This window comes from Malaclemys terrapin, chromosome 5 (genome assembly GCF_027887155.1).
Source record: "Malaclemys terrapin pileata isolate rMalTer1 chromosome 5, rMalTer1.hap1, whole genome shotgun sequence".
NCBI classification, from domain to species: domain Eukaryota; kingdom Metazoa; phylum Chordata; order Testudines; family Emydidae; genus Malaclemys; species Malaclemys terrapin.
In genome coordinates, this window is record NC_071509.1 from 4,860,068 (window position 1) to 4,887,570 (window position 27,503).

Below are 27,503 nucleotides of genomic sequence, written 5' to 3' on the forward strand. Positions count from 1 at the left end.
AGTGTTTTTTTAATCCTCTTATCACCTTTAATGTCTGCAGAGACCAGGCAGGACTTCTGTAATATCTCATGCAGAAGAGTCAAAGTAAATGGCAGAGTTTGCTATTTATCCACCTCAGAAGGTGGGAGGGCTGGGTTAGTCATGCTGGGATTTGAACCTAGAGTTACGAGGAGTCCAGGTATTTCAAACTAAAAGATTTAGCACAGACTTCCTACCTACTATAGTCAATTAATGCTTGATTCTGTAGTTGCTCCCCAAGCACAACTGCTATAAACATTGATAAGAATTGTATCTATGGAGTGGCTACAGAATTAGCCCTCTAGTCATTTGGAATAACCTAGGTTTCCAATCCAAAGGAGCACCGTTAATTTATAGCACTGGGAATCCTCTATCCACAGCTCATCTCATTCTAAATACCGCAGCTTTGGTTTAAAGTAAACAGGTTAACAATCAACTTGATCTTCCACTCAGCAGTGATAATCCTGAGTTAAAGCATGCTCCCATCTGGATTTATGGGTGTATTAGTATTTGCTACCGTTTGACCCAGCCTTTTCTTAAATTTACTCTTGGCATTCACTGGCTTTTTGATCCTTGTTAGACTTTGTTCCATGGTGATTTTCAGTTACACAGACTTTCCCCCTCCTTCATTTTCTCTGCGAGACTTACACAGCATCTCAACACAAACAAAAGTGAGATCAGCTCCATCGTTACAAAACCCACTCTGAGCTTTACAAAAACTGTTCACAAAGTAAGTAAATAAGGGGATTTTTGTACCTATGGAGACCCGCCTTCAAATTGCCTAAAGTCACAGGTAGAAATTTAACTGGGTGATCTGAAATTGAGGGACATTCTTGGAAATTCTCTGTGCACAAAGCTAATACCAAAGGCCACAGCAGTTCCACGAACAACAAACGTACAGGATTGGGATCAAATGCCCTGATCATTTTTAGTCATTTACGATCCCAGAGCACTCTTTGTGAGTTGGTGATGCCAGGGCCTTGGCCAAACTCCAGTGCTGGAGATTATATTCGGCCAGTTTTAACTAGATACAGTAACACTTCCTTCTCTACCCCATCGAGTAGTGCTGCTGTGCATTATTAACTATCACCTTCGCCTGGCTGAAAAGACCTCCCCGGATAGTTTGCATCTTATTTTAATTCATGTGTTTGAGTGCCAATGGTGCATTTGGCACCATATAAATATTAAACCCGGGGAATTGCAGACAAATCTGCTTAACTTCAGTACCCGGCAAGATAATGGAGCAAATAACAACGGTGCATATCAATTAGCAAACACCTAGCAGATAATAAGGTGATAAGTAAGAGTGAGCATGGATTTTGCAAGAACAAATCATGTCAAACCAACCTATTAGCTTTCTTTGACAGGATAACAAGCCTTGTGAATGGGGGGAGAGGGGGAGTGGTAGATGTAGGAAGGCTTTGGATATTGCCTCACAAGACCTTCATAAACAAACTAGGGAAACACAACCTAGGTACTATAAGGTGCGTGTATAACTGGTTGGAAAACCATTCCCAGAGAGCAGTTACTGGTTCACAGTCAAGTTGGAAGGGCATATCAAGTGGGGTCCTGCAGGGACCAGTTCTGGGTCTGGTCCTGTTCAATATCTTCATCAATGATTTAGATAATGGCATAGAAAGTACACTTATAAAATTTGCTGACAATACCAATCTGGGCAGGGCTGCAAATACTTTGGCGGATAGGATTAAAATTCAAAATGATGTGAAAAAGTGGAGAAATGGTCTGAAGTAAACAGGATGCAATTCAATAAGGACAAATGCAAAGTACTCCACTTAGGAAGCAACAATCCGTTGCACACATACAAAATGGGAAATGACTGCCTAGGAAGGAGTACTGCAGAAAGGGATCTGAGGGTCATAATGGATCACAAGCTAAATCTGAGTCAACAGTGTAACACTGTTGCAAAAAAAGCAAACATCATTCTGGGATGTGTTAGCAGGAGTGTTATAAGCAAAACACGAGAAGTCATTCTTCCGCTCTACTCTGCGCTGATTAGGTCTCAACTGGAGTACTGTGTCAAGTTCTGGGCGCCACATCTCAGGAAAGATGTGGGCAAATTGGAGAAAGTCCAGAGAAGAGCAACAAAAATGGTTAAAAGTCTAGAAAACATGACCTATGAGGGAAGACTGAAAAAAATGGGTTTGTTTAGTCTGGAAAAGAGACTAAGAGGGGACATGATAACAGTTTTTAAGTACATAAAAGGTTGTTACAAGGAGGAGAGAGAAAAATTATTCTCCTTAACCTCTGAGGATAGGAATAGAAGCAATGGGCTTAAATTGAAGTAAGAGTGGTTTAGGTTGGACATTAGGAAAAACTTCCTGTCAGGGTGGTTAAGCTCTGGAATAAATTGCCCAGGGAGGTCGTGGAATCTCCATCATTAGAGATTTTTAAGAGCTGGTTAGACAATCACCTGTCCGGGATGGTCTAGATAATACTTAGTCCTGACATGAGTGCAGGGGACTGGACTAGATGACCTCTCAAGGTCCCTTCCAGTCCTATGATTCTGTTTAACAGAGACACAGGGTCCAAGTCTGCTCACACTCCTGTTTCACCCCACCATAATGTCATTGTTTTTAATGGAGTTGCTCTGAATTTACATTGGTATAAGCAAAATCAGAATCTGAACCATAGTTCCTGCCCCAAAGGGCTGTAACAAACTACAGTAGATAACTATTAGCTCAGTCACAAGGAAAACCATTCAGGCATAATGCGCTTTGTCTCAGTGCCTGTTTGAGATAGTGCAGAAATTCTGGAATCTTGCAAACACCATCCCCAAACGACTTTGTAGAGCGTGGTGTGTTTTAAGGAAAGGTTTGAAGGAAGTGATGGTCATTTGGCAAATAAGAAGAGGAAAACTGCTAGAAGCATAAGGGGAACCATGAAATAAATTGCAAAGAAGTTGGTAAGGTGCTTGGAGACCCCTCAAGACGAGAATAAATCATTAGTGACTGGGGGACACAAGGAAACAAGGCTCCAATCCAGCAGAGCATTTAAGCACACACTGCTTAACTTTAAATACAAATATTCCCGATTAATTCAATAGGATTGTGTGTGTGCTTAAAATTAAGCATATGATGAAGTGCTTTGCTGGACTGGAGCTCAAAAGAAGGCTTCTGCCCAGCTCAGATAGCAGCACAGTATGGGTTCATTTCTTTACATTAAAGAACGAGCATCATTTTGATGGTGACAACAAAAGGTAAAGCAAACAGGGGAAAAAATGCAGTTGCTACTGTTTCTGAGGTGAACCATCCGCTTTGATATTTACAGAACTACATACACTCACAAGTGACCGTACTAATTTCTACATGCCTGGCACAACTGAAAACCAGGTACTGATGACAAGAGCAGAGGATTGTCACATTTCCGTTCTCCCATCACACTGCTGTCCTGAGCCCTCCAGTCTAAAGAGAGCCAGTCTCCTTGGTCACACAGCTGACTCTCTGCCTCATAGTGTTTTGTGCAAGTCGGTTTGCTGAGGTTTTATTTAATTCCTCTTCTTCCAGAAGGTCCATATTGTGCACTGGACACTGCATAGGTAAACATCTCCTCCTGCTTGTAGCTCCTTCTATATACACTCAATACTTGTTCAATTATTTCCTCTTGTCCCCCACCAACTCAATGTCGCACAAGCCAGACTAGATAGTATCCACTTTCAGACCTTACCAACCCAGGCCAGATTCAAACAGATGACTTAGTGGGGAAGAATGCTGTATCCCGTTTCCAGTCCCCTGCATCAGTCACTTCCGACCCATTTCAACTCCTTGACTTTATTTCATTTTTTTAACTAGTTTTAAGCAAGGTACGGATTGAAGTACGTTCCCTGGAATCTGGCCTCTATGGTCAAAGGCAACATATGACAGTGCTAATCAGGAGAGCAGCAGGTAGCAGTTAAACACACAGCTTGTTGCTTGCTGCCAGTCAGCTGGAGGTGGTCTGAGTTGATTGGCCTGCCTCTCCTGGAAGGAAGATCAAGTACTTTGAAGAGAAGCTTCTTCCCATCCTTCTCCAGATGGGGCTGCAAAGCTCTGGTAGACCCGGAAAAGCTTTAATTCACCTGTGGTTTCAAGCATACACTTGTGCATGTGGTGGACTGAATTTCCAGCGGTTTTTCTACAAAGAAATGAAGATGCACAAGAAGTTTCTCTTGTCTGGAAGGAAGTTAGCCTAACAGCAACTATTCTCAGTAGGAAAGTGGATCTCCTTGGACCTGATGGTGATCTCTCTCATATGGCTAACTATTGTATGACTCACCAGTTCTCCCACCGCAGCTGCTGATTTGCTTCCAACCACTCTGAGGATACAGCCAAGAATAGGTTAACTATACAGAATGGTGTCTTAAAATAAATAAATAAATCAATCCCCCCTTTGGGATGGTTTCACAGCAGCCACTCTCTAAAAGGGACCTCTCAGAAAATAGGGCATTATCCCTTCTTATTGATTGGGATGGCAGTGGAGCATTGTTCTCTCAGTTCAGTCTATAGGAAGGAATATCTATTTTCCATTTAGACGGGGTAAAGCCTTTAATTTCACCCTCCTGGCTGCAGCTGGAGTTCCCTTTTAACTGCCTGGCCATGGGAGTGAAGACAGTTTTATATGGAGGAAAATGCTGAAAAGGCCGCTTTAATATTCTTGCATGTGAAAAGGGGAGCGCTTTTCATAGTGCTCTGTAATGAGGGTCAGCGGGATATTACACTTCACCATATGGCTAATTTGCACAGCAGGTCAAATGCTCTATTTGCTTTTTAAAGACGGCCCTATAGATCAAGCGGCACTAAAACAAACCAAAAAAAGCATGAGTAAAAGATGCCCCCTACTGTTCAAGTCTGGAAATTGCCAGGCAGCAGACAAAGGCCACTGCATGGCATTCCAGTCACACAGACGAGTGCTACTTCATCACCTCTTTACCTTTTTAAAAGAGCAAAAAGTAGTAGTGTGGAAGATGCGTTAGTACAGAGCTCCAGCAAACAAGGCAGCAGGCAGAAAAGGAAAGCTGCTTTAGGGAATCCCAGTTGTATCAATATTTTAATATCCCCACACGGAAACACTTGCCAAACTCCACAGACTACTCAAAACGAGCTTTCACTCCATTTGCTTGCAATATGAACCTGTGCTAACTGCTGTCACTGTTCCAAGCGGTTGACTAGCTGCCTGACCTTCTGACTAACGAGTGCTCTGTTTATTAGCGTGATGGCCCTTGTAACCTATGTTTGTCTTGGCACTTCCTCCTTGCCGTGTCCCAGGCCTGACCCAAAGAAGAACTTCCCCTGCAGGGGCCAGCAGCAGTCTGCAGTACTAGAAAAAAAAATCTGATCACTAAAGATTATGGAGCCATGGGGCCTGGGCTTTTGAAGAGAGTAAACATTATGATTAACAAGCCTGGCCTTTGTAATCGGCTTCCACCCCTCCCCTCCAGATCAGAGTGTTAATTTATTAAATATTTTAACAAAGGGCCTTTATTACTGGCCTCAGCGTGGCTGGCTCCTTTCATAGCATTACCACCTACATCTAATAAAGCTTTAATTGACTACTGCTTTTCATAACCTCTGACCTAGGATGATAAACAGTTGGGCCATGGTAGCAAGAGGGTAAACCCCAAAGGAGTTTGCATCCTGCTCACGCTTAGCAACCCCCCAGTATAAAATGGATTTGCTTGAACAGAACAAAAATCTGAGCGTCATTTGCATTGATACTTAACTCTTGAAAAGCACTTTTCATCTGCAACGTTATTCCTAAAGATTAACTAATTTATCCTCACAACATCCTTTTTAGTAGATAAATATTCCCATTTTGCAAAGAGGTAAACAAGACTTAATGTCTTGGCAAGAGACTTGCTGTAGCTCAATCCGAGATCCTGGGCTTGATGCAGGAATCTCGGTGAAATTCTGTGGTCTGTGTTGTGCAAGAGGTCAGATTAGATCACCATGCTTTTTTCTGCCTTAAAAATCTATGAATCTATGAGCTGAGGTTTCAATGACTTGTCCAAGCCCACGTAGAAAGTCTGTATCAAAGCTAGTATTAAAACTCAGAAGTTACTGGCTCCCCATCCTGTGCTCTGACCATTCTTAATTAAAATTAGTTGTTTCCGTAAAAAACTTGCCACTTTATTCTTCTTTTTATAGGCACTAGCCTGGAAGATTAAGGAAAGCAGCGAGTTACAATAGGCAGAAAAACTGGGTTCCAATCCAACAACTCTTTCTCCAGGATTATCAGAGGAGCTCATCTTCTGCAAATATTAAACGTACAGCCCACGGGGGACCAAGTTCTCCAGAGTTGAGGCAAGGGGTTCCACCATTCACAAACTGCTGGATGTCCAGGATCTGCACTAATTTGTTTAAAACAGGGCAAATCACCACACTGACAATGCCTGTGCAACTAGAAATCCCAGGATGCAATATTTCATCTTGATAAAAGCATCCAGTCCACCATAGGCTATACCTCCAGTATTTTCCCAGGAGTCAGGCACAAAAATTATGAGATTGGGGGGAAAACCACCCACATTTGGGGGTCTATTTATCTGCCTTCTGTTTTCTGAGTCTTTAGAGTGCACTGAGGTCACGTTTTTAAGCTTTTCTCCACCAACATGAGGGCTAGAAACGCTCTCTTTAAAAAAAAAGAAGAAGAAAACTGAGATACTCATATAAAATCGCTTCTGTGGGAGCTGGGGCTTTAAGTAAAGCACAGAATGCTGCAAGACTCGTGATAAGATCATGAGGAATACTGTGCCAATCTAACACCCTCGTTTATTGCCATAACAGACTCCTTAAGCCCCTACGTTTTGTATAGAGATGTTTGAATGGGGTAAATTCCAAACATGTTTTGCCCACCCCCTCTTAAGGGATGCCTACACTGCAATCAGTGCGACTGCAGCTTGGACAGGCATGCTCACACTAGGTTTAGTCTAGCTAGCACAGCTAAAAAGAGCAGCGAAGAAGCCGCGGCACAGGTGGTACACGCCTGTCCAGCACCATGGGTGCCTAGCTAGCCACTGCCGCTTTACGGCTATTCTTTGCCACGCTAGCTAGATTAAAGCTAGTGCCGCTGGGCCTACCCAAGCTGCAATCAGTAAGGACGTACCTTTAGTAGTCAAGGTACGAGAGGTTCTGTGTGAAATCCCCACACAATCTAAAACCACAGCAATTGTCAAAAAACAAGCTGCACTAAGAATCTAGCAAGAATCAGATTTTTCGGAAAACGGCATGCTTAACACATTTTGTCTTAAATTCTGCAAAAGCTAATCTATATTAGCCCCATTCGGGACTGTTAAAGTACAAAAGGAAAATCTTGCATTTCTGGAGAGTACATCCACTGTTCACTTGACCCTTTTCTCTATGAAGCTGTGGTCAGGCCATGTATCAGGTGTTTCAATGTCACTGTTCTATATTCTCAAACAATCAAAAATTCCCCATTTACACCTTTCAAGTTATGCTGAGCTAGGGTTACCATTCGTCCGGATTTACCCGGACATGTCCTCCTTTTTGTGCTAAAAATAGCATCCGGGGGGAATTTGTAAAGCACTCACAATGTCCGGGATTTCCCCCTCCCCCGGCAGAGCGAGCGGCTGGGAGGGCTGCAGGAAAGTCCCGGGCTGGACTCCGGAGCAGCTTCCTCCTCCCACCCCCCCCTCCCTGCATTCTGAGCCGGCCGGCAGCTCCTCCTCCTGCAGCCCGCTCCGGCAGCCCTGTGCAGGGCCAGGGACCGGGTTTTGTGTTGTGCTGGGGAGCTCAGCCATGTGTCCGGCTGGCACAGAGCCCAACACCCTGTTCTGAGCAGCAGGGTAAGGGGGGGCAGGAGAAGGGACAGGGAGGTTCTGGATGGGGCAGTCAAGAAACGGGGGGGGGGGGCTTTTGGAGGGGAGTGGAGAAAGTTTTGGGCAGTCAGGGTACAGGTAGGGGGTAGGGTCCTGGGGGGCAGTTGGGGGGGGGTCTTAGGAGGGGGCAGTTAGGGGACAAGGAACAGGGAGTCTTAGGTAGGGGGTGGGGTTCTGGAGGGCAGTTAGGAGCAGGGGTCCCAGGAGGGGGCAGTCAGGGGACAAGGAGCGGGGGGTAGGGGGCTGGGAGTTCTGGGGGGGAGCTGTCAGGGGGCAGGAGTGTGGAGAGGGATCGGAGCAGTCAGGGGACAGGGAGCAGAGGGGTTTAGATGGGTCGGGAGTTCTGGGGGGGAGCTGTCAGGGGGCAGGAGTGCGGAGAGGGATCGGAGCAGTCAGGGGACAGGGAGCAGAGGGGTTTAGATGGGTCGGGAGTTCTGGGGGGGAGCTGTCAGGGGGCAGGAGTGGGGAGAGGGATCGGAGCAGTCAGGGGACAGGGAGCAGAGGGGTTTAGATGGGTTGGGAGTTCTGGGGGGGGGCTGTCAGGGGGTGGGGAGTGATTGGATGGGGCGTGGGAGTCCCAGGGGTCTGTCTGGGGGTGGGGGTGTGGATAAGGGTTGGGGCAGTCAGGGGACAAGAGGCAAGGAGGCTTAGATAGGGAGTGGAGTCCCGGGGGGCAGTTAGGGGCAGGGGTCCCAGGAGGGGGCAGTCAGGGGACAAGGAACGGGGGGAGGGTTGGGGGTTCTGGGGGGGCGGGAAGTGGGAGGGGCAGGGGCGGGACTAGGGCGGGGCTCCTCCCGTCCTCTTTTTTGCTTGTTGAAATATGGTAACCCTAGCTGAGCTGCTCCATTGTTATAATCCCTCACAGGGGTATTTACTCAAACATACTCAAGGCACGTCTACACTTACCAGTAGATCGGCACTGCTGCAATCGATACAGCGAGTGTCGATTTAGTGTGTCTGGTGAAGACACACTAAATCAATGGGAGAGCACTCTCCCATCAATTTGTGTACTCCACCTGCTCAAGAAGCATAAGGGAAGTCGATGGGAGATGTTCTCCGGTTGACACAGTGCACTGTAGCCACCACGGTAAGTGGATCTAACTACGTCAACTTCAGTTACGTTATTCACATAACTGAAGTTGCGTAAGTTAGATCCATTTATTGCGGTAGTGTAGACCAGCCCTCAGAATGTATAATTCTCTCATTAAGTGTCCTTTGTATGTTTTCCAAATCCATTCATCATATTTCTTGCTTTGGATAAACAGTTTCGGGTTCATGCCTTTCCAATAGCCATTACACAACTTTAAGTTATTCTGAAGATACATCCAACACAACAGTTGTATCACAGCTTGCAATCACATCTCTACCTGTCAAGGGCCATCAGATCTTTGATCTAACCTTAGAAATATGCTAGCACATTTATTTTCCTGCCTGGAGAAGTCAACCTGAATATAGCAAAGGGCTCATATTTTTAATTCTCAATTTTTTCCTATACTACCTCAAATATGAATCAACAGATGAGAATGATCATACAGTCTTGCCAACTCTCACCATTTGATCATGGGTCTTGTGGTATTTGGTGTTGTTTTTAAAGTCCCAGCCTTTGCAATCAAGAGACTGCATGAGAATCTAAGATTTCATTTATTTTTAAAAAGCCTACTCAGTTGCAAAGAAAAACTTTAAAAATGTGGAGTGTACCTTAATGGCTCAGAAACCAGAAAATAAATAAAAACTCAACGTTTATTCTTTTTTAAGTCTCATGATTAGAGACCTGCACGGATACAAAATTTGTGTCCGCATCAGATCCTCAAGCCGAAAAAACGGTCCGTGGATGTGGATACAGATATGCGCAGATAGAAAGCAGATGTCCACAGATTTGCAGGGTTCTAGATACAAAATTTGTACCTGCATCCAATCCACAATCTGCAAAAACCAGCCGTGGATATAAAGCAGATATCCATGGATTTGCAGGGCTCTAATCATGATTTCTTCAGGCCTTACTCGTGATTTCTGGTTCGGGTTGGCAATTATTATAACCAGCAATTTTCAGAATTTACCAAACAGCAGCCTCATCTCTAAAGCAGACTTGAAACTCTTTACCTTGAATAGTTACTGGATTTTGAAAATAATAAAGGTATAGTTTCCTATGACAGGGGTCGGCAACCTTAGGCACGGAGCCCATCAGGGTAATCCGCTGGCAGGTCGCGAGACATTTTGTTTACATTAACCATCTGCAGGCACAGCCCCCCACAGCTCCCAGTGGCCACGGTTCGGCATTCCCGGCCAATGGGAGCGGCGGGAAGCAGCACGGGCAGCGGGGGGCCATGCCTGTGAACGGTCACCGTAAATAAAATGTCTCGTGGCCCGCCAGCGGATTACCCAGATGGGCCGTGTGCCGAAGGTTGCCGATCCCTGGCCTATCACCCTGCCAAGCAGTGAGAGGTAGTGCTGGCGAGCTGTTAGGAGACAGACACTAAGTGCTGTGAGAACTGGGCTGAAGTGGTCCAAATTGTAAAGGAGAGCAGCAGAGAAGACTGACAGGAAAGGCATCTAAATAAACTCCTAGTTTTAATTTCCAGAATCAACCAAAAACACCTAAGCACATTTATGGAGTCGTATCAGCAAATGGGACTGGAGGTAAGAGCAGAATGAACTGAAAACTTGTATAAATCAAAAATTGAGTAAGTGTTTATAGTTTGTAATATGGCTTTTAAAAATGCACCTGTGTAATATGACTGACTGAACTGACTAATCTTGCTGTCTGCCCTTGAAAGAGTGGGCATGAAGCCATCAGCCCCTAGGAAACGCCAATCAGTAGAGAATGCTGCAGTATGTCTCCTCAGCAACACTGGCTACCAGTGCACACCAGACCTGTCCTCTGCTCTCTATGGCTTCCCATAGAATATCAATTCAAGTTCAAGGTCTCAGACCTTATCTTCAAGCCCTCTTTCTACTACAGGATAAAATTCATTTATGCAGCAGACAGAGCTTTCTCGGGGACTGTAAAACAAACTGTCAAGGGAACTAAAGAACCGTCACAAACCACAGCACCCTGCACTCCAAGTGCTAGGAACACTCCGCCGACCAGCCTCTTCTAACACACACAAAGTGTACATTTAAAAAAACCCAAAACACTACTTAAACAAAAACATACACACCTCTCTGCCTGGGGAAAGATAAGAGGGTACGTCTACACTCCCCGCTGGATCGGCGGGTAGCGATCGATCCATCAGGGATCGATTTATTGCGTGTAGTGTAGACACAATAAATCGATCCCCGATCGCTCTCCCATCGACTGCTGAACTCCAGCTCGGCGAGAGCAGGAAGCAAAGTCGATGGGGGAGCTGCGGCCGTTGACCCCCGCACCGCGAGGACACGAAGTAAGTAATTCTAAGTCGATCTAAGATACGTCGACTTCAGCTACGCTATTCTCATAGCTGAAGTTGCGTATCTTAGATCGATCCCCCCCCGCCCCCCAGTGTACACCAGGCCAGAAAGAATAATAAATGATGGATGCTAGTCACATCTCTTACTGCATGACGGGACGGTACTCAGATATTATAGTGATGAGGGTGATAAATGAATATATCATAGAATACCGAATAGGCACAACTGGCCTCCTCAGGGAAAAATTAGATCACTGCTTTCATCGAAGCACTTTATAAAGCAAAATTTACAAAGACTTCAGAGATGGGAGTAGTAATACTGATAATTTACCTTTACCTTTCATGGGCCATTTTACCTTTTCTTGGCCTTTGCAGGGTTCAATCACAGCTGCAATATTGTGACCTGTGGGATAAAAGGTAGGATTCCCCACTTTGAATTCTATTTGGTTGTTTAGAATCTAGCTCCTTGGAAACTTGAAACCAATGGCTACTTTCTTAAGAGAAAGGGTGTTTGAATCCATATGTTCAGGGTTTGGTTGGTTACAGGGTTGTGCTTTCTTTTTAAATAAGTAGAAGGAAAGCCCTTGCCACTTGCCAGCAAGTTAAAGAAGTATGGGCTGGATGAAAATGTTTTTGACAGAACAAGGAGTAATGGTCTCAAGTTGCAGTGGGGGAGGTTTAGGTTGGATATTAGGAAAAACTTTTTCACTAGGAGGGTGGTGAAGCACTGAAATGGGTTACCTAGGGAGGTGGTGGGATCTCCTTTCTTAGAGGTTTTTAAGGTCAGACTTGACAAAGTCCTGTCTGGGATGATTTAGTTGGAGTTGGTCCTGCTTTGAGCAGGGGGTCGGACTAGATGACTTCCTGAGGTCCCTTCCAACCCTGATATTCTATGATTCTATGTAGCAGTCAACACAGAGGACTAGGAGATGAGATCTGGGTTCTCTTCCCAGCCCTGCCACTGACCTTGGGAAACTGAAACACACAGAGAGTTTGACTCCTGTCTGCTGTAGAATATGGCTAGCACTGCTAACCTTATACAGGTGCAGTGAGGCTTCATTAGCATTTGTAAACAGCTTTGACAGCCTCAGATGAAAGGTGCTAGAAGAGTTCAATGTAATACAGAAGAAAGGACATTCTGAAGGACTTTTTGCACTTTACACTGAGCAACATAAAAATGGATGAATTTTATGTACGGACAAGCAAAAAAGACGGAGGGAATTTTGGATCTGCCAACTCTGACATCCTTTTAAATAAATGATTAGTGCTCAAGAGAATTTTAATCTTTATTTGCTATAATTCAAGATTGCAGAAATATCAATCATCTCCTGTGATGTCCCACAAGGGAGCTGGGCAAGTACTTGGATGAAAGACCTGTGAGGAATGGTGCACAAAATGGTATTAGCTGTTCAGTGAGGAACACTGTACTTTCCCCTTGAGCTCGGTACTGGATAAACCTACTAGTGAGGCATTAGGGGCTACTATCTTTTGGGTGTGACATAAAACCACAGACTTGACCACTTCGGTAAATAAGGATTCCAAGGAACATTTTGGGTGTTAGCCCCAGTGTGCTAGCTGAATCCCAACTCAGATAAAATCCATTTTACCTAAAATCCCCTATACTTTCAATTGGATTAGAGTCTTAACTTCTAGTCCTAAACTATTATGTACTGTCACGCCCCTTTAAACAGCTATTACATTACTCCCTAAAGGTGGATTTTAAGGTCAGAAGAGAGTATTATCATCTAGTTGGACCTCAAGCATAATACAGGCAATAAAATTTCACCTTGCATACCTCAGCTGCAAACAAAGTGGTATTTGTGTACACTTTTTATAGTGTTGCCGTAGCCGTGTCGGTCCCAGGATATTAGAGAGACAAGATGGGTGAGGTAATCTCTTATATTGGACCAACTTCTGTTGGTAAGAGAGACAAGCTTTCGTGCTCACACAGAGCTCTTCTTCAGGTTTTATAAACAGGTGTAAAGCACACTTGGATATTCAGGGTGAAACAGGCTTTCTTAGTATGATGCAGCCACAATTCTTCTTGAAGAGTAATCTATATCTCAGACGATCACTCACATTTTAGTAGGTTTAAATGTTAACCTGAAATGTGTCTTCTTCAAATTTAACAGTAGCTGATGAATTTGGTGCAAGTGTTTGCTACTCCTTCTGTCATTCAGAGATGCCAGAGTTTATTCAGCTATGGTATGACAACCCTTAGCATATTAGATTTTCAGCTTCTCCAATCCAAATTTTGTCCACCTTACATCATGCTTGGTAAAGTGTGGGGGTTATAATGTTTACTCAAAATAAGTAAAATATAACAGAACACAGATGATAATCTTCCCAATCGTGCAGCCCTTACAACTCACAAAGCTCCCATTGAGTTCCCTATGTACAAGTACTGCTGGATGAGACTTTCAAAATTAAATTTCTGGTATTTAAAAATAAATAAATAGTTTGCATATTTAAAACAGGTTTAATTTTCACACAGAATTAAACGATTTACAGGTTTTAAACATTTTGCTTTTGGGTTCTTCAGAATGGTCATTTCTATTTTTTTAAATAGCTAAAACAGGAAGAGCACAATATTTGGAACTACTATGGTTGCAAAGTGATCTGGAGTTATGATCATATTGGTTTTTAAAAAGTAAGCAATACACTAAACTTTTCTGAAATGACAGCTTTGGCTTTCTTATTTCCTTGTAGTTAATACTACTTGGAAGGGGTGAAAAATAACATGTACTAATTAAGATACATTGGGAAGAGTAATACTTTTGACTGATGAATGAATACATTTTTATCTCCAAGCAGCAGCAGTGAAACAAGCGTTGAAACACATGATCACACGCAAGAAGAGATCCAGGGCACTGATAAGACATCAAACAAAAACGCTTCTCAATTTTTTAAATTTTTATTTTGTTTTATGACAAAACAGTTTAAAAGCGTACTCTTATGGTTGGTAAGCCAACGCCTGCATATTCTCCTTACCCATCTGTTCTGAGGTCTTATCCATACTTGTCCCCTGTGATCAAAGCCACGGATGGACACATGCAAGATGCAGTCTCTATCATCAATTTTTAAAACCCATTTAAAATCAACATTTGATTATTTTCAAGCATTCTTCTCCTAGAACTACCAAGATGTGCACATGGCTAACTGGAGTGATCTGGTGCTGTAGCTATCCTTCCTCACCCCCGTTCTCCTTCCTAATATCAATTACCCCATGAATTGCAACATATCCAAGTTAGGTTGTAAAGCACTTAGTGGCAGGGACCATGTCTCACCTTTTATTTATTTATTTATAAAGCATCCAGAACACTTTAGGGATCTACAGGGGTAAAATACAGCCCTGCTTTCTAAGCTGGTGGAATTTTCTGGAACGGGGACATTGATTTGGGGATAGAGAAAGGTATTCGAAAGGTGTTTTTATGGCACATTTTGGACTAACTGGCCTTAACAGAGCTAACAATAAAACTAAAAGCTAATACACATGTCCACATTGTAAAGCTTTGAAGGATGAAAAGCAAACATACTGAATATAAGCTATATGCAGAAATCACTTCAGCGTCTCTGTTAAATGCAGCCATCTCTGGGGAACAGTGTGACAGCTCTTTGAGCATACAAAGCAATACTATTCAATTGTTTAGGACACAAAGGGTAGAAGAATTGGAGAGGAAGCCTGGTCCTGGGGCTAGGGTGCTAGCCTCAGACTTAGGAGACCCGAGTGGCTCTGCCACTGACTTCTTGTGTGACTTTGAGAAATTCATTAGTCTCCCTGTGCCTCAGATCACCAAACCTGTAAAATGGAGTATCTCCACTTTAGCATGACCCTACCTCACAGAGGTGTTGTGCTGAGAGAGACATTAAAAGACAGTGAGCTGCTCAGAGAGGCCATAAAAGTATCTAAGATAGATAAGGCAGAACATTCTGTTCTGTTGACAATGCAAGGAAGACTTGTATGAAGGCAAAATATGATTAACCAAATCACTGTTGTAACATTAACACAACAGGCAAATACATTTCTCTTGAAGATGTAGACTGGGGCCATTCAGTAAATCTTTATCCCGCACAGGAGAAAATGCCACTTCTAACATACCTGACAGCACAAAGAGCGCACATGCCAATGTGATATGCATATTCAAGTCCCTATACTTTAACAGCTAAGGAGGAATCCAAATCTATTTTGCAGTGAACACTTCTGCTCGATATCCTATACAAGGAAGCTGATGTTTTAAGTTTTGACTGACGAGACCTTTACACGGTGACATGCTGCAGGCTAAAAGAAAGAAGCCAATCTCAGACCAGAACTGTGTAACATTTTAAAGAAATTACTGCATGCTCAAACAATGGAATATTTGTCAAAGTACAACTTGATCACCAGAATTCATCTGTTTTTCATAACTTCACTTGACCTAAACTACATTGACTGAACAAGGTAGCCTGTGTTTTTCAGTCTGGAAAATATGGCTTTTCAACTTTTAAATTTTTTTTTTAAAAAGACCACACTAAAGAAACACTAATTACAAAATGACTGTGGCCCAGAAGACTGAAGTGCATTAGGATTTAGCCAAGGATGACGAAGAATGATTTTTCCTTGTTACAACAGCAAGCAGCTAGTCATCTTCAGGTCATATTTTTGACAGTCTCCCCTTGTTTCAGTCACCCTCCAAGGTTAAGCCCAGGAATGTCTGCCTTACTTGTATGTTGGTTTCCATTCTTTCCTCTATTTCCAGTCTTCCTTTCCTTTACTAAGGTTACCCCAGCATCCTGAGGTCATGATGAATGGATACAATAGTGTGGGGTTTATGGTTAGATGCTGTTTCATAACATGTTTTAAATTCTTCATTAAACTTTAATAGTGAGTTGGCATGAAAATCCTCCAGTTTTCAAGAGATTACCACTCTTCCCACCAGAAGAGCCATATATGCAAAGCCTTCGTGTAAGGAAGAGGGACAATTATTTCTCAAGTATAAGCTGTGCATACTGGAAGGAGCCTGGTCTAGCCTACCTCAGGAAAAGTCCGTTCCAAGAATTAGCAAAGAAGGGTTCATTCATATGAGTAGTATATAGTTCCACTGATTTCAAAGAGAATACTCACTGAGTAAGGTAATAATCATGGTCAGAGTTGCAGAATCTGCCCATGGGTACGATGAACAACAAAACTACAGGGCGTAGTGGGGACAAGGAAACAGGAAGACCACAGAAAAGGACAAAGGGAGACAATGTTTTTAAGAGAGTATTAGCTGCAAAGAATTCAGGTAATTAATTTTGTTCCTGTTTTGCATTTTGAAAGCCAAAATTCTGAAGGGGGTGAGTCTGTCTAAGATCACATACAGTATCAATGTAATATTGGATACCTTCTCTGTCAGGGGAAGGACTTGGTGATCTAGTAGCTGTTGTCCATCTCTATGACTTAACCACCAGACGGTTACTCCTTTCATTCACTACCGAAATAGGCTGAATTCAGACAGGCAATCTAGACACTTCATAGCCCACTGCTGACCAAAAGTGGATCTGAAGTGCAGTAGTTCTCTGAAAGATGGCCCTTCCTACTCGACCAATGTTCTCCTGCATGCATTCACAGTCAGATCTGCTTCTTTTACCAACTTAACAAAAAAAGTTTGCTCTTTTTATAAACCCTGTTAACACTGCGGAACCAATATAGTTTATATGGTGGAGTCCAACAGTTTGGGACTCGAGGTTGGATGGAGAGCGGCAGGAGTAAGGGGGTGGATTTATTATTAAAATTTCTCTCAGCATTGTTTTTAATGTTAACACATTGCAATAAAAGACAAAGGGAGCTCTTTGTGAAAGGGACAGTGCTTCCCTGTTTGTACACCATCACATTTTTCCATTCCACAGCATAAACAACTGTGCACTACAGCATCATATAAACTAGAGCAGTTTGGCAGGATTGCCTCGGGAAGCATGCTTAGGTGCCCTGTGCTTTCAAAAACAAGAGAGCTCACTGAGCACCCAAGATACAAATTTTTTTCTGTTATTCACACGTTAAAACAAAGAGGTGGTAAAATAAAATGGTATTGGATTTTTTCAAGCAGCTGCGTGCAAGTCGCACAGCACTTGGGCTACAATACCTCTACTGTGATCTCCCCAGTCTGCAATTTTCAGCATTATAGTCACCATCAGAAATATATATCTTTTGACTAAAATGTGCAGCTATTATTCAAAAGAACAGGTGCTTCTTTTATACAGCATTACACACACAAACACAGCTTTTCATCCTGAAGGATTCCAAAGCACTTTAAACTAAGTACTACAGCAACACTGAAATACAACCACTTCTGGGGTGAGAGGGCACTAGAAAAGCTGGATGCGGTATATCACGCAACAAGAAGATGTGGTTTAACAGTACAAGGTAAATGCCAAGTCTCTGTAGAATCTTAAGTGTCCATGTGTAGCACATAGGACCTCTGATTTTTAAGGTTTCACCCCACAGATCCACAAACAGTATGCCACTTAGAACTCAAATTATTAACTTCAGAAGGATAAAGGGATGAGTCATTTGTGCCAGATTTTAAACCAGTGATTCCAGGAAGTTTTGCAAAACTGAGTCAGCCTCAAAGCTATATGCAAATTTATTAAACATACTGCAAAATACATTACTGCATACATAGTGCTTATCAGATCAGATCTCAGAATCTTTGATCTTGCCTCATGTCATCCATAAAACATGACCAAAGTAGACCACCAGTTGCAGTTTGAAGAGGCATTGGTATTCAGAACATTACTCAATGTGTTTCTCTTATCTTTCCATCATTAAAACATCCCATCAGATAGCAAGCCACTTTGGTACCACACTCTTGGAATGCAAGGGCATCGTTTGTTCATTGTACATGCTGTGCCTTATTTCCACATTCTCCTGAACAAAGGCAAGTGCCCCTGAAATAGCGGGTGTATGCGTCATAAGTCTGTCCTGCACATTGCACACCCCTTCCTGAATAAGTATTTGTAAACAGACGGAGAATTAACATTCAGCCAACTCAAAATCCTTCATAAAAAAGGGACTGTATTCAAAACAGGATGACAATCATTTCCCAACTAAGGTACACAGGTATTTAAACTAAAACTATATACGTAGCAGGGAAAGAGCAAAAACACAGCTATGCACCAAGCAATTCTATGTGATTCACAGAAACATGGTGGCTAATTATGTCACGGTCCTCTTTAAGAATGGGAGTTTCTGGAAGCGCTTGACAATTCTCAGGAACTATGTCTGGAGAAAATATGTTTAGTAATGCAGATAGTTGGACTATACTACACAAATTCACATTCATAACTTTCTTTACAAGCAACATTTTAAAGGTTCACACTTTCCACTTACTCTATTGAATAAAAACACCCTTAAGAATCAAGGGTACCAAACATCTAGGTACATCAAAGTAATAAAATAAAACATGGATATCACACAGTCACGATTGGTATCACTTGCTAAAAAAAGAGAGAGGAAATGAATTCAGTATGCAGAATGTCAGGCTAAGAGCATGGTCTGACAGTCTAGTGGTAAGACTCTGCACTTCTATGAGACAATACAATCCAGGCACAACTCCAAAGGAATTTGGCCCCTGAGCTCTCTATTACTGGTCTCTCACCCTCAGAGGCATGGAGCACCACCAAGGTAGGGGCAGTAGATCATATTCAGTCCCAGAAGGTAGTCTCCTACTGTTCAACTGCAACACCACCTACAGCCATTTAAGGAGTATTTTTGACCCAGCTGCAGAAAGAACAGCAGCTCCGAAGTAGAAATCTGAGGGTGGGAAGAGAGGTTTAAAATGGGAAGATCTGCTAGGCAGGCAGAGAGAACCTTTTCCCCTCCAGTTTAACTGAGTTTTGCCTAGGAAAACAAACAATGGAGGCTGGCCTTGTTTTCTATCAATGGTCTCAAGTTGCAGTGGGGGAGGTCCAGGTTGGATATTAGGAAAAACTATTTCACTAGGAGGGTGGTGAAACACTGGAATGCGTTACCTAGGGAGGTGGTGGAGTCTCCTTCCTTGGAGGTTTTTAAGGCCCGGCTTGACAAAGCCCTGGCTGGGATGATTTAGTTGGGAATTGGTCCTGGTTTGAGCAGGGGGTTGGACTAGATGACCTCTTGAGGTCCCTTCCAACCCTGATATTCTATGATTCTATGATTCTCACTCTAATCCAATATGCTTTCAGAAAACTCTTTTCAGATCAGTGTTCCTCTTCAGCACTGGCTCCATCACTGTGGTGCTCTTCCTGAGAGAATACTGCACCTTGACACCACCACAGAAGTTCTTCACCACAATGTCAGAGCGTTCTCCAAATTCAGAATGTTTCTGTGACCCCTATGGATCTCACAAGCTCAGCAAAGTCAGGCTGGATCAGTATTTGACCAACACAAGAAGTAGTTCTGAGGATACTGAAAACTCAAACCACTCCATGCTCTGGACCATTTAAGATGAATAATCTCTCATGACAAACTGTCCTCTGAGTCCTGACCCCATACCTTCCCTGGGGCAACTAAGACTGATGGTTAACCCTTATTTTAACCACTGGGATAACAACTGATGTGACTGAATCCAGAGAAAGCCTTAAGTTATGCTTTAAAGTTTAAATTTATCTGCAATTTGCTAGTCTACATATACAGTGCGACAGACAGGTAAGGCTCACCTAGTTCTGTAAATAAATTTAAAAAATGGTGATCACCATGAAAGGGACTTGAAGCCCTGAATTAATCATGCTCTGCAACCCCTACCTTCAGGTGACAAGGATCCTGCATTTGGGTTACTGTACGTTGCCACTATATTTAGGAGGAATTATGTGTTTTTTCCCTAAGATGGCTGTTTTCCAAACTGAGTACTTGGAGAGCCAATGCGGTCTGTGATCATATCTAGCCAGCTTAGAACGAACACTGATTTCTCTGCTTCTTCTTTGATCGAAGTCAAGTTGTATCCCCATGGGTAATAAGGTCATAAGGTTAAAAGAGCAATATGACAATTACAAAAAGTTAAATCTATGGCCACCACAGATAGACACACTATCCAGGGTCCATTAGCACGTAGTACAGAGCAGTTATCTCAGGTCACTGACACCAGTTCACTCTAATGGCTTTTCCTGTGTCCTTATCAATCCAGTGCACAAAGTATCTCACCCTAGCCTTTCCCTATGATCTCAGTACCATGTTTACAGCTATCTAACTCCACCAGACACCGGTGAGTCAGCCAACTCAGCAGACAGTGAGATACGCCAGAACAGAATGATGGGACAATCTGCAAAGCAACTGAGATGAACTAGGAGTTAGATATTTCTAGAAGGAAAAATTTCCACTAAACAAAAAAAAATCTCAAGAGAAAAGGTGAAACTTTTTTATAGCTTTACATTCCCAAGGACACAGGGGAAACAAACGTCACAGCCCTGATCTAGAAAATAAGAATTAACAACAGACCCTCCGCATTACAGTTCACATTTCAGTATCAGTGAATAAAATAAATATGTATTTCAAAGAGGAAAGGCAGCAGCTCTTTTAGTAGGAAAAAAGTCTGAGAGCTATATTACTTGAACAGTAGTTTCAAGAATAAGAGATGCTCAGCTCTTAAAAGAGAAACTACTTCAATCCCTTTTACTAAAGCATGAGCAGATGAGATTTTTATCTAAACTGTAGCACCTCTAGTCTTGCAGATTGGGCAAGGAGCGAACAGTACCAGTCACAATAATCAATATTTCCAACAGGCAGACAAAGCAACAACTGGCAGTCACCAGTGCAAATGAAATATTACAGTACAAAGTCAGAAAGAAGAGGAACATGAATACATCAGAGTAGGGGACTATTAGGAGGGGGAAAAGTATTAGGACAAATAAATAACGACATTTAAGTTGTGATTCTGGAAAGTGACTCATGATGTTCCATATTTATGGTCTCTCGAGAACTCCAGATTTAATCTGCTCAGTTGAACGTCAAATGATGTTATTTCTAACTGCCAGTCCCAAAAATTCAGCCTGAAATCTGAAAGTCAAGCTGGGTTCCCTTGTGTCTCGTGAATCACTAACTGCATAGATTCTGCAATCAACACTTGATTAACAATTCTATGGACGCATGAGTCCAGCTCCCATTCCCACAGCTGTGCTGGCTCTGAAGGGCAAACCGAAGTACAGAGTAGTAAAAACCTGTTGCAGTCACTGAAGTAAACAAATGGCTGAATATATCCAGAGAGAACACCTGAGTAAGTGAGGAGTAGGAAAGGGCACATTTTACATAGCTTTGAGAGTTGAACCCCACCTTTAAGGGCAGGTCAACAATGGGAGAAGCCCTCTCGTCAGCCTAGCGCTGTCTATACTGGGAGATAAGTCAGTGCAACTGCATCGTTCAGGGATCTGGATTTTTCACACCACAAGCGATAGTTATACCGATGTAAGTTTATAGTATGTACCTGGCCTAAGACAATGAAATGGCTGATGAAAGGGGATGAGATGAAAACAGGAGCAGAGCTGACAACAAAATCTAGAGAAGACAAATCCTAAATGAACACTGATAGGGTAGGTCTACACAGCCCTCAGACGTGAGCCTCCCAGCCTGGGTCAACAGACTCGGCTTAGCGGGGCTTGCACTAGTGCTCTAAAAATGGCAGTGTAGACAGCAGTGTGCAGCTGCAGCTCAGGTCAGAGAACAACTTCAAAGCACTGTCTACACAGCTATCTTTAGAGCACTAGTGTGAGCCCCACTAGCCCAAGTCTATTGACCCGGGCAGGGAGGTTCACTTCTGCAGGCTGTGTAGACCTACCTAGACAACAATATTCACTGCCTGAACTAGCAACTTTGTTCTCCCTTTACCATTTCTGTACACCAAGGCCAGAGGTGTTAAACTGCATCTACACTAAGCACTCGGAAGTGTTTCAAATGAGTTTTAAAAAACTAAAATCTTTTCCCTCCGGACTCCTTTATCCAGAATCAGTCTCATCTGCCAGCTCCACGCAGATTCCTCTGCAACCGTAGCCCAAAACTGCACTGGATTTTGGTTTTGACTGTCTCACTCCTGCTAAGTTCCCCTCCCTATACCCTTCACTTTATGGGACACGTGACACAATAACCAATTTCCATTTTCTATCATGTAATGCAAAGCAATTCCATCTCTCGGGTTCGAAATCCAAGACTGCCAACAGCTATGCAGATGCCATAAGAGATAAACAAACCATCTAACCCAAACCCCATCTGTGCTAGTTACATTTGGGTGAGGGAAGACCTAGTATATAATAAATATCAATGGCAGAATCACTTCACCCAAATACTGTACTTCATCTCAGCTTTGTACAGTGCTCCATTAACCAGTTCTGCATACTGCTCCATTACCTCTGGGTCTATATAGGACATGAAAAAAAAACAAATAATGTAACTAAGTTGTAGATTTACAGACTAATTGTAAGTAAATGTCTTTACATATATTGCTGCTAAACAGAAAGTGGGTATGTTCTGTTATTTGTGTGTATCTGACTGGGAGTTAACTTTGGTCCATTGGTTAGAACAGAGGAGAGGCAGGGTTTTGGTCTAGGCTCTCTCCCTGACTCCCTGTGCTACCTAAGGCAAGTTGCTTAGCCTCACTGTGTCTCAGTGATGATGCATTTGTTCTCCCAACTCTCTAGTTCATTTTTTGCATGCAATTCCAGGATTTCAAATATTAATGTCTGTGGTATCCAGAGATCCCAAGTGTTGTCAGACGCTCCCGGTGTGGTGCACTGCTCTGTTCAATGTTGATATCAATTGAGGGGGAGGGATAGCTCAGTGGTTTGAACATTGGCCTGCTAAACCCAGGGTTGAGAGTTCAATCCATGAGGGGGCCACTTGGGGATCTGGGGCAAAATCAGTACTTGGTCCTGCTAGTGAAGGCAGGGGGCTGGACTCGATGACCTGTCAAGGTCCCTTCCAGTTCTAGGAGATGGGATATCTCCATTAATTTCTAATTTCTAATTTCTTTCAATCGGCTGCGTGCGTGTTCCCTCTGTGTGCTGCCCCATCTCTGCACAGATCGCTGACCCAGCAGACTCCGAGAGAACCCCCAATGACCACAGACTCTAGTAAGGTACGAAGGAACCCGGCCAGGTTTATTGTCAAATGAAGCACAGTAATAGTTCCCCCTAAACTTTACTCTAGAGGGCATACTACGAATATGTGCCCCCTGGCAATGGACTCAGCTCAGTCAGTGGCGGGACACTCCACTGCCCCCGTGGCTGGACAAAGACATCCACTCAGGGATGCATTCTTATACACAGATACAAACAAGTTACACATCACTCCTGACGTATTGAGGTGCAACCCCTCTACGCAGCAAGGTATAACCCCTCTACGTAGTAAGGTGCCACCTCTCACTTTGCACATGTTGGTTCGAACAAAGCAACTCTATCCATCATATTCCCTTTTTGACTCTCTCATTGGGATGGGTCAGCTTGTTCCTGGTTATGTGTGGAATGTACAAGTATTGGAGTGTTCTGATATCTGGTGTCCAGTACCTTTTAGGTCTGTCTCTTTTTGCAGCATCAGCCCTTTCCTTGGCAGCTTCTGTGAGCCGGGCCTGCCTCTGGCTCACAGCTTAACTTTGCTTTATGTTAGCAAAGTCTTGACCATTACTTTAGTTCAGGCCTCATACTGGGCCTCTGATAAGGGTTTTTGTTTCAGGGCCTCATCTTACTACACCAACAGAATTAGGGCCCCATTATGCTAGGCACTGTACAAGCATATTAGAAGAACATGTCTGTGTCCCTGTCCCAAACCACATACACGATAAGCCGTTAAAAGAGGAGAGGGGTACACCACATACACACAGTTTTTATGTGCATTTGTCATTTTTTATTTTGCTTGTAAATATTTAAAGTGGCATCTATTTCCCCCCTCCCACCCCCCGCCATTATTAGTCAGCTGATTTCTCAAAGTAAAGGATTTCTGACAAATAGTCCCATAAAGCATCCCTATCAGAGTCTGTCTCCCCTAGCTCTGTTACCAAGTCAAGGACCAATTCTCAATTAACCACAGCCTGACCCTTGTTCACTTTCTTTCCCTCTCCTCTGCCCTTCCTGCAAAAGTTCAGCGCTTCCTGGAAAAGTCTCACTGCCTGTTTGATATTGTACTTCGCTTTAGTTGCTGAAGGAAGGATTTACAGGTGCCTGGCCCCGTCTGCAAGACCATGACCGAAAGCTGACCTCATGTTACAATATGTGAACTCCTGCCCTGCTGATAAGGCTGGCAGATATGAGTAGGATTTTTCAAATAATCCTTTGGGAATTTATAAGCAGCACAGCCATAAAACTGAGGTGACTGGAAGGTCGATTTCACTAAAAATAATAAATATTGCAATGTTTATTCAAAGTAGGCCTTTGTAACTGCAGGCCAAGCACTTAGATAACACTATTGTAAATGACAAATATTAGGAGGTTTTGGTAACTATTATATTATGAGCCTTCCGTCTGACACTGATGTGACCATTTCCCTTGGGGCTTGTCCAATCTTTGATATTGTTCAACACTAGCTGGGCCTAGAAAACCAGTTCAGGACTCAACCACAGGTCAGGAAAAGGGTAATTTTCCTTTATGGTTGCTTGCCTTATTTCCCTGCTCTTGCTTTACATGCTTGTCTTCTTGAAAATTCTGCCTTACAGTTTCTCTTTTTCTTGCTTCTTCTAGGCCTTTTGGCTGAGATTCTGTATTGTAGGGGTTTGGTCTAGTGGGCTCAGCAGAGGACTGGGGAGAAGACCTCCTAAATTCTAACCCCAGCACAGTCACCAACACCTTCTGTGACCTCAGTTTTTTCCATCTGTCAATTGGGAATAACACCTACCTACCTATTCCACAGGGATGTGGGGCAGGTTAATGTTTACAATGCATTTTGAAGATGGAAAATGCTATATTAGTGCTAAGTATTAATATTTAACCTAACAATTTTAGGTATCTCAGAGCGCTTTACAAACATTGAGTCTCCACACCTACATGAGGCAGGCAGGAATAATAATTTAATCACTCAGACATGTATCCATTGGGGGACTATATTCTACCCCCAAAAGAGGGATGGACTTCATCTAACATGACTTTTCCCATCTCAAGTTACGTTTTGAGCACATCAGAGAGGCTCCAGGTGCACTCTCTCCAAGAGCATATTGGCTGGCTAATGGTTTACTTCCAGCTGCAGCAGAAAGCAATCAAACAGCAGCGTGGAGCATTAGCCTGGAATCTGTTTCTAGAAGTAGCATTTTTCTAGCATACAATAGGGGAAATACACAGCCACGTTCTATATATGACAAAGGATGAACAGTAAAAGCGCCATTACGTAAACCAAAATATAACGTCAGTCTAGAAATAAATATGTACAACAAACTACAATACTCTGAACATCCACTGATGCGAAAAACTAATGTCCTGTTTTCACCCTTTACATAATAGCATTATATATACCCTTCTATTAAACAGTTATATGCAAAGCTATGACAACAGAGCCTCTGATTTTGCTTTAAATTAAATATTTAATTTAAATATTTAAATAACGGGGGGAGGGATAGCTCAGTGGTTTGAGCATTGGCCTGCTAAATCCAGGGTTGTGAGTTCAATCCTTGAGGGGGCCACTTAGGGATCTGGGGCAAAGTCAGTACTTGGTCCTGCTAGTGAAGGTAGGGGGCTGGACTCGATGACCTTTCGGGATAACCTTCCAGTTCTAGGAGATAGGATATCTCCATAATTTTTTTTTTTTTTTTTAACACATATTCACCTATGTACAACTGAAGTTTTTCCAAATCAAATGACACTTTGAAATCTACCAAGGGGTTCAGACCATTGTAATTTTCTCCTAGCACACTCCCTGAAGCAGGCTTCCAACATCTAGTATTTTGTCTTTGTCCAAGACAGAGTACACTCAAAATATAACACATTCTGGGTAGGTTAACTTTTTAATGCCAATAAAGTATCATGGCATTGTAGCCGAAGCTATATAATTAGTAACAGATGAAGACATAAAAAGGTTATATACACATTTTTATGATGATTCCTTTCCTTTAGCAAATTCATGCACTCTTCTTATGTACTGGCTTGGCTTTAGAGGGTTCTCCTGTGGCCGAGAAAGCTGAAGAGCTTTCTTCAGCAACTGTGGGTGACTGTCATTAAAGAACAGCTGCAGACTAATAGGGACCCTTTGGGTCTGTGGATTTCCAGTTTGGAAGGCTCAGATGAATTACTCATAATTTTTAGACTCCTGCAGTATCTGGCACAAGGGAGTAAAGGCTGAAGTGTTACCCATGAAGGTCGTTTTCTCCGGTGAATTTTATTGGATTTTAAATGGACCCACCTTTCTAAACAAAGCAAGTATCTGGAAGTCTAGATCCATCATCTTCTCAAATGTGGACAGAAAATTAACTGGATCTAAAGTTGCTGATGATCTATCTATCTTGGGGTTTTTTACTGCCAAACATCCCCTCAGTATCTCAGTGCCTTCCAAGTAAAGATGATAGCAAATTCCCTAGGACGTCACGAAGTCTCTGGCTTGTCTCCCTTTTCAGAATAAAAACCTCTTGGTTTTGTTGGCTGGTTGATCGGTTTGTTAGTTACAAGTTTTTATCTTTGTATATTTTTGGGAGGGAAGGGAAATGTTTCGGTAAGTAGGAGTGCCAATGTGGTGGGTATCATTTTTGCTATTGTGGGAAGGTTTCCACCATTGTGTGTAACTGATGATCAAGAACTGACTAAAATGCAGCAGAAAATGGTCTTATCACTTACACAGCCATGTAAACATATCTTGATGTTTTTCAGGGCAGTCTGAAGAAGTCTGACTTCTAGAAAGCTGGAGCCAAGACAGTAAAACTGTGGATTTAGTTACATACCATATGATTTTAATGATAGGAAATTCTCCAGTCTTCAAAAGAAGGGAAGTGCAATAAACAACAACAACCACCTAAAACTGCTGTCTTTCTTGATTACTCAATACATTACTTTGCACTGATAGAACAGTTATTTTGATTAAAGAAGAATTATTTTAGGAAAATATATTTAAGCTAGAAAAATGTATTTGGCTCCTAATAAACCCCAAAGCTGTCGTGGCTGAAGAAAATGGTTTATATATCTTTGCAGTGTGCTAATATAAAATAGCTTTTTGGTTTTTACTCAAAGCCCTTCCTCTACTGTGGGCTCCCAATGTTGCCCTTGCTTCTCTTTGTCACATGCTGCTTAGGTTCTAATTTGACTAGATACTGCATTTTCTCTTGAGGTGAACATAAGCACACACTAATACTAGTTACGTAACAGCTTCTTTCCAAAAGTGTCTACAT

General features: G+C 42.7%; 1 protein-coding gene across 1 annotated transcript in view; it reads right to left on the reverse strand.

The window, feature by feature from the left end:
- The window catches only part of EXOC6B (exocyst complex component 6B), a 442,705-nt gene that overhangs the window by 206,775 nt on the left and 208,427 nt on the right, over nt 1-27,503 (reverse strand). The gene's annotated exons all lie outside the window — the stretch shown is intronic.